General features: G+C 35.0%; 1 long non-coding RNA gene across 1 annotated transcript; it reads left to right on the forward strand.

The window, feature by feature from the left end:
* The first annotated feature begins 272 nt into the window (after nt 1-272).
* LOC144554542 (uncharacterized) lies at nt 273-1,335 on the forward strand. The gene is made up of 3 exons (XR_013511638.1): nt 273-704; nt 825-897; nt 1,206-1,335. It is a non-coding gene; the product is annotated as an uncharacterized LOC144554542 (long non-coding RNA).
* The last annotated feature ends 8,662 nt before the right edge of the window (nt 1,336-9,997 follow it).

The following is a 9,997-nucleotide window of genomic DNA, read 5'->3' on the forward strand; positions in this document are numbered from 1 at the left end:
GTGAGGAGTGAGGGTCGCATCGCAGGTCGCTTTGGGCTTTGATGCGACTCGCATCTTGGGTGATGCGCCTCGCATCAGATCTTCCTGAAGTCTGCCATTTGCCTGATTTTGCCCGATTTCGCCTGATTCCTGCAAAGTAAGAACCAAAACATAGCAGTACCACATTCTATGGATATTCAATGTAAAAGGCACTATTTGTTGGTTCAAAACATAGATTTTTGTATGGAAACAAGTCGAAATAATAGGTCTAATAAGGTGATATCATTAACAAAGAATGCTGGCTCCTTATACCCTACACAACTCAAATCCCTTATTCCCTGTCAAATTCTAACTACATGAACTGCTCCCAATATTTACCTTTTCATTTGCTTCTGATATTTATTTTAGAATCGCATAAAGCACAATAACTGTAGATGTAATTAAAATTCGTATATACTGGTTTTTGATACTTAGACAAGTTAACTTCCTTGATGTCTCTTTTCTTTCAACTAAAATCCCTTAATGATAAATTGTCAGGTACTGAATTGATTGGTACAGTTTCAAAACACTTCCAGATATGCAAAATGTTAACATCTTTATCAGATATATGAATTTGTTGTGAAATTCTCTGCTTAACCAGACAACATCAAACGTGGAAAAGGAACCAGCCAATTCATGTATGAGTCACAATAAGAGAAGCATGATCTCGCATATTCCAAATAGGAGTTATTTGTATTGTGTTTTTATTTTCTTATTTGAATACCTGTGTCCTGTGAAGACTCTTAACCTTTCTATGACTAAGTTGACAATGCATTATCGAATTTTATTTGTTGCTCTCTTGATAGGTTGATAGTTTACCTTGACCAACTACTCAAGTTAGCACGAGAAAAGATAAAGAACATAGCATTGCTAGTTCTGGTAAACTTGTCTTTTTGTTTACTTTTATAGCACTTGCTACTCTTTAATTTTTTTTGTTATAATTGTTGCTTAATTAATCAATGGAGCTTTTATTAGATACTTTAAAGAGAAAATTTGACTGTTAAAAGACATAGAAAAATAAAATTTGGGTATACTGATTTTCTTTTCATGTTGGTACCTTGATGTATGGGAAGTGGGAACTAATAATCTGATATGCAACAGTTCATTGATTTTGAGTACTAAACAGCGATAATATTTTGTTTAAGGATTTTAATTTGATTTCCAAGCACTCATAATCACCAATACAGGTATATTTTTTAGGCATATTTGAGGCCTGATCACTTGGCTTTATATGAGGCTTTATTGAAACTAAAAGAGAGCAAAGGAGAGGGAAGAAAAGAAAGAGAGACAACTCAGAGTTGGTTTGGTGTGTGGTGGTCCCTTGGCGAAGAGATACATTTATCTCAACTCGGTGAGGTATGTGATTGATCACATACAAGTGAGTTCTTCTCCTTTAGATTTCAGATGTTGAAAATTACTGCAAATTTCTACCTAGATAAATTTAAAAAAGGCTGCAAATTTCTACCTAAATTCCAGATGTTGAAGGCATATGCTATCTCTTTAGTACATTAATACATCGGCTAATTTCAATTTTAAGCTAGAAAGGTTGGATTTTTATCTTTGTAAAATTTCCCAGTCAAGCTAATGTGTTATTTTTCTCTCCTAAGTTTGATTAATGTCACGTAGCCAAGCACAAGTGTATCAAATCTCTAGATAAGTTTGTGGAGCATCTTGTCATGGCTGTTGACATAGTATTTTATGTTATTCACGGCCGATTTGGTGAAGATGGAGGCATTCAGGTCTTTTTAATTGTTTGATGTTTTATTTGTGCTTTTTGAATTATACTCTATTGTGGTGATATTAGGTGGCCTTGTATGCTACTAGTATTAACAAGGATATGCTACCTAATATTAACATGTATATCAACAAGGATATATCACACACCAAGCATTGTAGTGATATTAGGCGGCTTTGTATGCTATCTAGTATTAACAAGGCCACCTAGTATGATATTAGGTATATGTCAAGAATCTACATGAAGATGTTGATGGCATGGCCTTGTATGCTATAGCTCACCTGATGAAGTATCTGCCAATTTTCTTACCTCAATTTTTGTGTGTTTGCATCATTTTTGACCGATCTGATCTTGTTTTTGAAGTAAGTCGCGATGAACGGAACGCGGGCTGAGAACGAACGAGAGCTGATGACAAGTGAGTTGAATTTTCTTATTGCTTGATTTGTTTCGTTTCATATGAATCTGAGATCGGATCTGATAGTGTTTGAAGTGATTTTCCAATTTATTTTCTATTCGTAAAGATTATCTGTGAAGAAGAAATCAGCCGAGAAGCCTAAGCCCGTCAAGAGGGGCACCAAGGATGTGAAGGACCCGATCAAGTGTAAAAATGCGTATTGGCTTACATTTTTTGTGTGCAAAATCTGCATTTGTCTGGACAAGTAAAATAAATTACATGATGCATATAAACATTGATGTTGTCTGTTGTGACTTCTTGTGTTGTGTTTTGAAGCCACTCAAAAGGATATAAGGGTAGTCAAAGCATTTATTAAGCACATACAAACTTACCTATCTTAGTTCCACCTCCAGTGGTCCAATCTCACACAACAAAAAAGATCATCAAGTGACTGATGACTGGGAAGTGAAGTCTGGCAAAGTTTCAAGTATTTTCATCTAAAATTGTGATATGTGCCGTTAATTATTGCTATCAACATGACAAGATTTTTTTTTCATTTTCTTGAACTAAATGCGGTCTTCAATTCTTGTGTTAGAATAAGGATATATTGACAGAAATTTAGCACACTACGAAACTGAATATTCTAAAAACTTAGATAGATCATAATCTGAATAAAAAAAGTTCTTTCAAACATTAATGCTCTTATGTAACAAAAAATGAACTGTGTTGTAACCTTGTCAACAAATGAATGGTATACTCTAACAACCTCTACACAGTAAATTTATCTATCCAAGTAAAAATAAACAAAAAAATAGTAACTACACAATTAACTGCCTCCAATGTTCAAAAGACAAATGGAATAAATATCATCCCCAACTTATAAGAGTTCCTTATTTCTTGGACTTGTCAGATTTGGTGGTGGAGAAAACCTAGAGACATGTATAATAATTGGGTTTTATAAGAAAAAACGTATATGACTCTACACAAGCTGAATGCACAAAGTAAACAATTATGTATGATTGAATCAGTATCAAGGACAATTTCGTCATGACATAATTTTAATCATATACACAATAATATATTACAAATAAACACTCAACAGATGGACAATGAAGAACACAGAACTGAACAGAAAGTAAAATTGGCATACTACACAAATATTACACAAACGTTACAGTTAATACAAAATGACAAACTACACCCTCAATGCAAGATTCAGGGAGAAAAAAATACAAAAAAAAAAAAAACAGTCAGCATATCTCTGATCAAGTTACATTGATTAATATTTTAGTCATCACGTACATTGCACAGACATTTGCATCAGCCGTTTAAAGCTCAACAGTGAGTTCATTTCATCAAATTTCAAATTTTTTAGTACAAGCACTTATACACAGCAATCTGAGCTCTAGAAGCATCACTACTAGAGTTGCCATCATTCTGACACTCATTGTCCGAACTTGAATCTGATGAGTCAGAAGGGTCATCAGAGGTTTTTGTGTTTGTTTTTCTTCCTTCGAGCATCTTTCACGCTTCTTCCTTGTAGCTCCAATCGTTTGCGCTTCCCAAATTAACAATAATAAATACATGAATTAGTCACTGGTACAACAAATAATTCCTTACAAAAGTACGTCAAAAGTATGTCAAAAGTACAGCAAATATTAAAAAATGATTTTTTTCTTTTTCTTTTTTTATTTCAGAAGCCCATAGGGCAGTACATGAGCAATTATTGGTAAATTAAACTAGTCACATAAGAATCACGAAGGGCATAATAATGCTCGGCAACCTAAAATATTTGTAAATTTGATCATATAGACGAGCAAATTTACTAATTTAATATGAGTTACTTTCCAAGAAGAATCACGAAGGGCATAATAATGCTCGGCAACCTTCTTTCGCAACTCCAATTTCTCATACCTCTCTGTACCATATCCTCCCCTTTCGGCTACTTTCTGTAATATTTCACAATTCAATTCAGTGCTCAAAACCAGTATTTCATCCTGATGATTGGCCACACTTGGAATCAAACAGCTGTATTGGTAAGCCCTAATATTAGGAATTAACCAATCGAGCAAGCATCAAGAATAGACATAAATCCAATCAAGTACGCAAAATTTGAATAAAACTCAGACTGAAGTAAACTTTAACTCACTCTGCACTGAATGCTGTAGTGATGCATACAATTTGGTCCATAGTAGCCTCTACAAACCAAATTAGGGCAACTGAAACATAAACTAAAAAATTAGACTTGCCCATGATGATTCAAAAATAAGTATAACTATCTCTCTTTTTAGAAGGTTTTGTTGCACAGGTAGTTTACTTCATCAATAGATATTTAGAAGTTAGTTGTGTTGACTTGATAAAAAAAAGTAGCAACGCATAAGTATGTACAGCAAAAGAAAGTAGCAGTATAACAGATAGTTTACTCTGACTCATGAAAACCCATAGGTGTCTTTCATTGAAAGCAATAAAACAAGCATTACAAAGTAAAAGCTCAAAAGTAGCTTACCAGTAACTCATACAACTAACCCTATCTGTACCAGTAACTAATATAAAAAACCCAAAACCGTACCAGTAACTAATATAATTAATGCCTTCAAGTTGTGCCTGTCAGCTCAGCTGCTGCAGACTCCTCCCTTCAAATAACTCCTCAACTTTCTTCAAAATGCCGCAAGAAAATCCCTTAAAATAAAATACAACAAAAAAATTATTTAATAACCCCTCAACTTTCTTCAAAATGCCGCAAAAAAGTCCCTTAAAATAAAATACAACAAAAAAATTATTTCTATATTTTTTATGCATCTAAAGTGAATTTAGTTCTTTGAGAATTTAATACAGAAATAACTAATAAGTAACAGCCAAGTCAGCTTTAGCTGACTTCTACCGGTCAAGTACACGAAACTGCACATCTAATGGGAAGCAACCAAACAAGCTAGCAAAATCCTCAGCTATCTAATGCAATAGAAAAAAGGTAAAAAATAATAAACAACAATAATTGAAACGTACCTTCCATAAAATCTGGCAAGATGAATACCTGAATCAAACTAAACAGATTTGCAGTTTAGTTACTTTCAAAATCAACGTCATTACGTTGTGCTTCTCAGCTCAGGTGCCGCGGATTCCTCCCTTCAAATATTTCCTCAACTTCCTTCAAAATGCCACAAAAAAACCCTAAAATTAAAATACAACAAAAAGTGAATTCAGTTGCATGGGATGATAAAACAGAAATAACTAACAAATCACGGCCAAGCCAGCTTTGGCTGCCTTCTACCGGTCAGGAACACGAAACTGCACATCTAATGGGAAGCAAGGAAATAAGCTAGCAATTCCTCAGCTATCTAATGCAATAGAAAAAAAAGTAAAAAATAGTAAACAATAATAATTGAAACGTACCTTCCATAAAATATGACAAGAATAATACCTGAATCAAACCAAACAGATTTGCAGTTTAGTTACCTTCAAAATCAATGTCATCCAGTTGTGTTTCTCAGCTCAACTGCCGCGGACTCCTCCCTTCAAATATTACCTCAGCTTCCTTCAAAATGCCACAAGAAAAGACCTTAAATTAAAATACAATAAAAAGTGAATTCAGTTGCATGGGATGATAAAACAGAAATAACTAACAAGTCACGACGAATTCAGCACTGGCTGACTTCTACCGGACAGGTACACGAAACTGCACATCTAATTGGAAGCAAGTAAACAAGCCAGCAATTTCTCAGCTATCTAATGCAATAGAAAAAAAGTAAAAAAATAGTAAACAACAATAATTAAAACGTACCTTCCATAAAATCTGGCAAGAAGAATACCTGAATCAAACCAAATAGATTTGCAGTTTAGTTACCTTCAAAATCAATGTCATCCAGTTGTGTTTCACAGCTCAGCTGCCGCGGATTCCTCCCTTCAAATATTACCTCAGCTTCCTTCAAAATGCCACAAGAAAAGACCTTAAATTAAAATACAAAAAAAAGTGAATTCCGTTGCATGGGATGATAAAACAGAAATAACTAACAAGTCACGACGAATTCAGCATTGGCTGGCTTCTACCGGACAGGTACACGAAACTGCACATCTAATGGGAAGCAAGCAAACAAGCCAGCAATTCCTCAGCTATCTAATGCAATAGAAAAAAGGTAAAAAAAAAGTAAATATAATTGAAACGTAACTTCCATCAAATCTGACAAGAAGAATACCTGAATCAAACCAAACAGATTTGCAGTGTAGTTATCTTCAAAATTAATGCTATCAAGTTGTATTTCTCAGCTCAGCTGCCATGGACTCCTCCCTTCAAATATTACCTCAGCTTCCTTCAAACTGCCAGAAGAAAAGCCCTTAAATTAAAATACAACAAAAAGTGAATTCAGTTGCATGGGATGATAAAACAGAAATAACTAACAAGTCACGACGAATTCAGCATTGGCTGACTTCTACCGGACAGGTACACGAAACTGCACATACAATGGGAAGCAAGGAAACAAGCCAGCAATTCCTCAGCTATCTAATGCAATAGAAAAAAGATAAAAAAAAAGTAAATACCAATAATTGAAACGTAACTTCCATCAAATCTGTTAAGAAGAATACCTGAATCAAACCAAACAGATTTGCAGTTTAGTTACCTTCAAAATCAATGCCATCAAGTTGTGCCTCACACCTCAGTTGCCGCGGACTCCCACCTTCAAATATTTCCCCAGCTTCCTTCAAAATGCCACAAGAAAAGCCATTAAATTAAAATACAACAAAAAGTGAATTCAGTTGCATGGAATGATAAAACAGAAATAACTAACAAGTCACGGCCAAGTCAGCTTTGGCTGAATTCTACCGGACAGGTATACGAAACTGCACATCTAATGGGAAGCAAGCAGACAAGCCAGCAATTCCTCAGCTATCTAATGCAATAGAAAAAAGGTAAAAAAAAGTAAACAACAATAATTAAAACGTACATTGCATAAAATCTGGCAAGAAGAATATCTGAATCAAACCAAACAGATTTGCAGTTTAGTTACCTTCAAAATTAATGCTATCAAGTTGTGTTTCTCAGCTCAGCTGTCATGGACTCCTCCCTTCAAATATTACCTCAGCTTCCTTCAAACTGCCAGAAGAAAAGCCCTTAACTTAAAATACAACAAAAAGTGAATTCAGTTGCAAGGGATGATAAAACAGAAATTACGAACAAGTCACAGCTAAGTCAGCATTGGCTGACTTCTAACGGACAGGTACACGAAACTGCACATCTAATGGCAAGCGAGCAAACAAGCCAGCAATTCCTCAGCTATCTAATGCAATAGAAAAAAGGTTAAAAAAAGTAACGACCAATAATTGAAACGTAACTTCCATCAAATCTGACAAAAAGAATACATGAATCAAACCAAACAGATTTGTAGTTTAGTTCCCTTCGAAATCAATGTTATCAAGTTGTGCTTCTCAGCTCAGCTGCCGCGGACTCCTCCCTTCAAATATTCCCTCAGCTTCCTTCAAAATGCAACAAGAAAAACCCTTAAATGAAAATACAACAAAAAGTGAATTCAGTTGCATGGAATAATAAAACAGAAATAACTAACAAGTCACGGCCAAGTCAGCTTTGGCTGTCTTCTACCGGACAGGTACTCGAAACTGCACATCTAATGGGAAGCAAGCAAACATGCCAGCAATTCCTCAGATATCTAATGCAACAGAAAAAAAGTAAAAAATAATAAACAACAATAATTGAAACGTACCTTGCATAAAATCTTTCAAGAAAAATACCTGATTCAAACCAAACTGATTTGCAGTTTAGTTACCTTCGAAATCAATGCCATCCAGTTGTGCTTCTCAGCTCAGCTGCCGCGGACCCCTTCCTTTCAAATATTAACTCAGCTTCCTTTAAAATGCAACAAGAAAAACCCTTAAATTAAAATACAACAAAAAGTGAACCCAGTTCCATGGGATGATAAAACAGAAATAATTAACAAGTCATGGCAAAGTCAGCTTTGGCTGACTTCTACTGGACAGGTACACGAAACTGCACATCTAATAGGAAGCAAGCAAACAAAACAGCAATTCCTCAGCTATCTAATGCAACAGAAAAAAGGTAAAAAATAGTAAACAACAACAATTGAAACGTATCTTCCATAAAATCTTTTAAGAAGAATACCTGATTCAAACCAAACAGATTTGCAGTTTAGTTACCTTCGAAATCAATGCCATCCAGTTGTGCTTCTCAGCTCAGCTGCTGCGGACCCTTCCCTTCAAATATTCCCTCAGCTTCCTTAAAAATGCAACAAGAAAAGCCTTTAAATTAAAATACAACAAAAAGTGAATTCAGTTGCATGGAATGATAAAACAGAAATAATTAACAAGTCACGGCAAAGTCAGATTTGGCTGACTTCTACCGGACAGGTACACGAAACTGCACATCTAATGGAAAGGAAGTAAACAAACCAGTAATTCCGCAGCTATCTAATGCAACAGAAAAAAGGTAAAAAATAGTAAACAACAACAATTGAAACGTACCTTGCATAAAATCTTTTGAAGAAGAATACCTGATTCAAACCAAACAGATTTGCAGTTTAGTTACCTTCGAAATCAATGCCATCCAGTTGTGCTTCTCAGCTCAGCTGCCGCGGACCCCTTCCTTTCAAATATTCCCTCAGCTTCCTTTAAAATGCAACAAGAAAAACCCTTAAATTAAAATATAACAAAAAGTGAATTCAGTTGAATGGGATGATAAAACAGAAATAATTAACAAGTCACGGCAAAATCAGCTTTGGCTGACTTCTACCGGACAGGTACACGAAACTGCACATCTACTGGGAAGCAAGCAAACAAATCAGCAATTCCTCAGCTATCTAATGCAACAGAAAAAAAGTAAAAAATAATAAACAACAACAATTGAAACGTATCTTCCATAAAATTTTTGAAGAATAATACCTGATTCAAAACAAACAGATTTGCAGTTTAGTTACCTTCGAAATCAATGCCATCCAGTTGTGCTTCTCAGCTCAGCTGCCGCGGACTCCTCCCTTCAAATATTCCCTCAGCTTCCTTCAAAATGCAACAAGAAAAGCCCTTAAATTAAAATACAACAAAAAGTGAATTTAGTTGCATGGGATGATAAAACAGAAATAATTAACAAGTCACGGCAAAGTCAGCTTTGGCTGACTTCTACTGGACAGGTACACGAAACTGCACATCTAATGGGAAGCAAGCAAACAAACCAGCAATTCCTCAGCTATCTAATGCAACAAAAAAAAGGTAAAAAATAGTAAACAACAACAATTGAAACGTACCTTGCATAAAATCTTTCAAAAATAATACCTGATTCAAACCAAACAGATTTGCAGTTTAGTTACGTTCGAAATCAATGCCATCCAGTTGTGCTTCTCAGCTCAGCTGCCGCGGACTCCTCCGTTCAAATATTCCCTCAGCTTCCTTCAAAATGTCACAAGAAAAGCCTTAAATTAAAATACAACAAAAACTGAATTCAGTTGCATAGGATAATAAAACAGAAATAATTAACAAGTTACGGCTAAGTCAGCTTTTGCTGACTTTTACCCGTTAGGTACACGAAACTGCATATCTAATGGAAAGCACGCAAATAAGCCAGCAATTGCTCAGTTATCTAATGCAATAGAAAAGAAATAAAAAATAGTAAACAACAATAATTGAAACGTACCTTTCATAACATCTGGGAAGAAGAATACCTGTATCAAAATAAACAGATTTGCAGTTTAGTTACCTTCAAAATCAATGCTATCAAGTTTCGTTTCTCAGCTCAGCTGCCGCCGACTTCTCCTTTTAAATATTCTCTCAGCTTCCTTCAAAATGTAACAAAAAAAGTGAATTCATTTGCATGGGATGATAAAAATGTAAAAAAT

Source organism: Carex rostrata, chromosome 5 (assembly GCF_964058835.1).
Source record: "Carex rostrata chromosome 5, lpCarRost1.2, whole genome shotgun sequence".
Classification (NCBI taxonomy): domain Eukaryota; kingdom Viridiplantae; phylum Streptophyta; class Magnoliopsida; order Poales; family Cyperaceae; genus Carex; species Carex rostrata.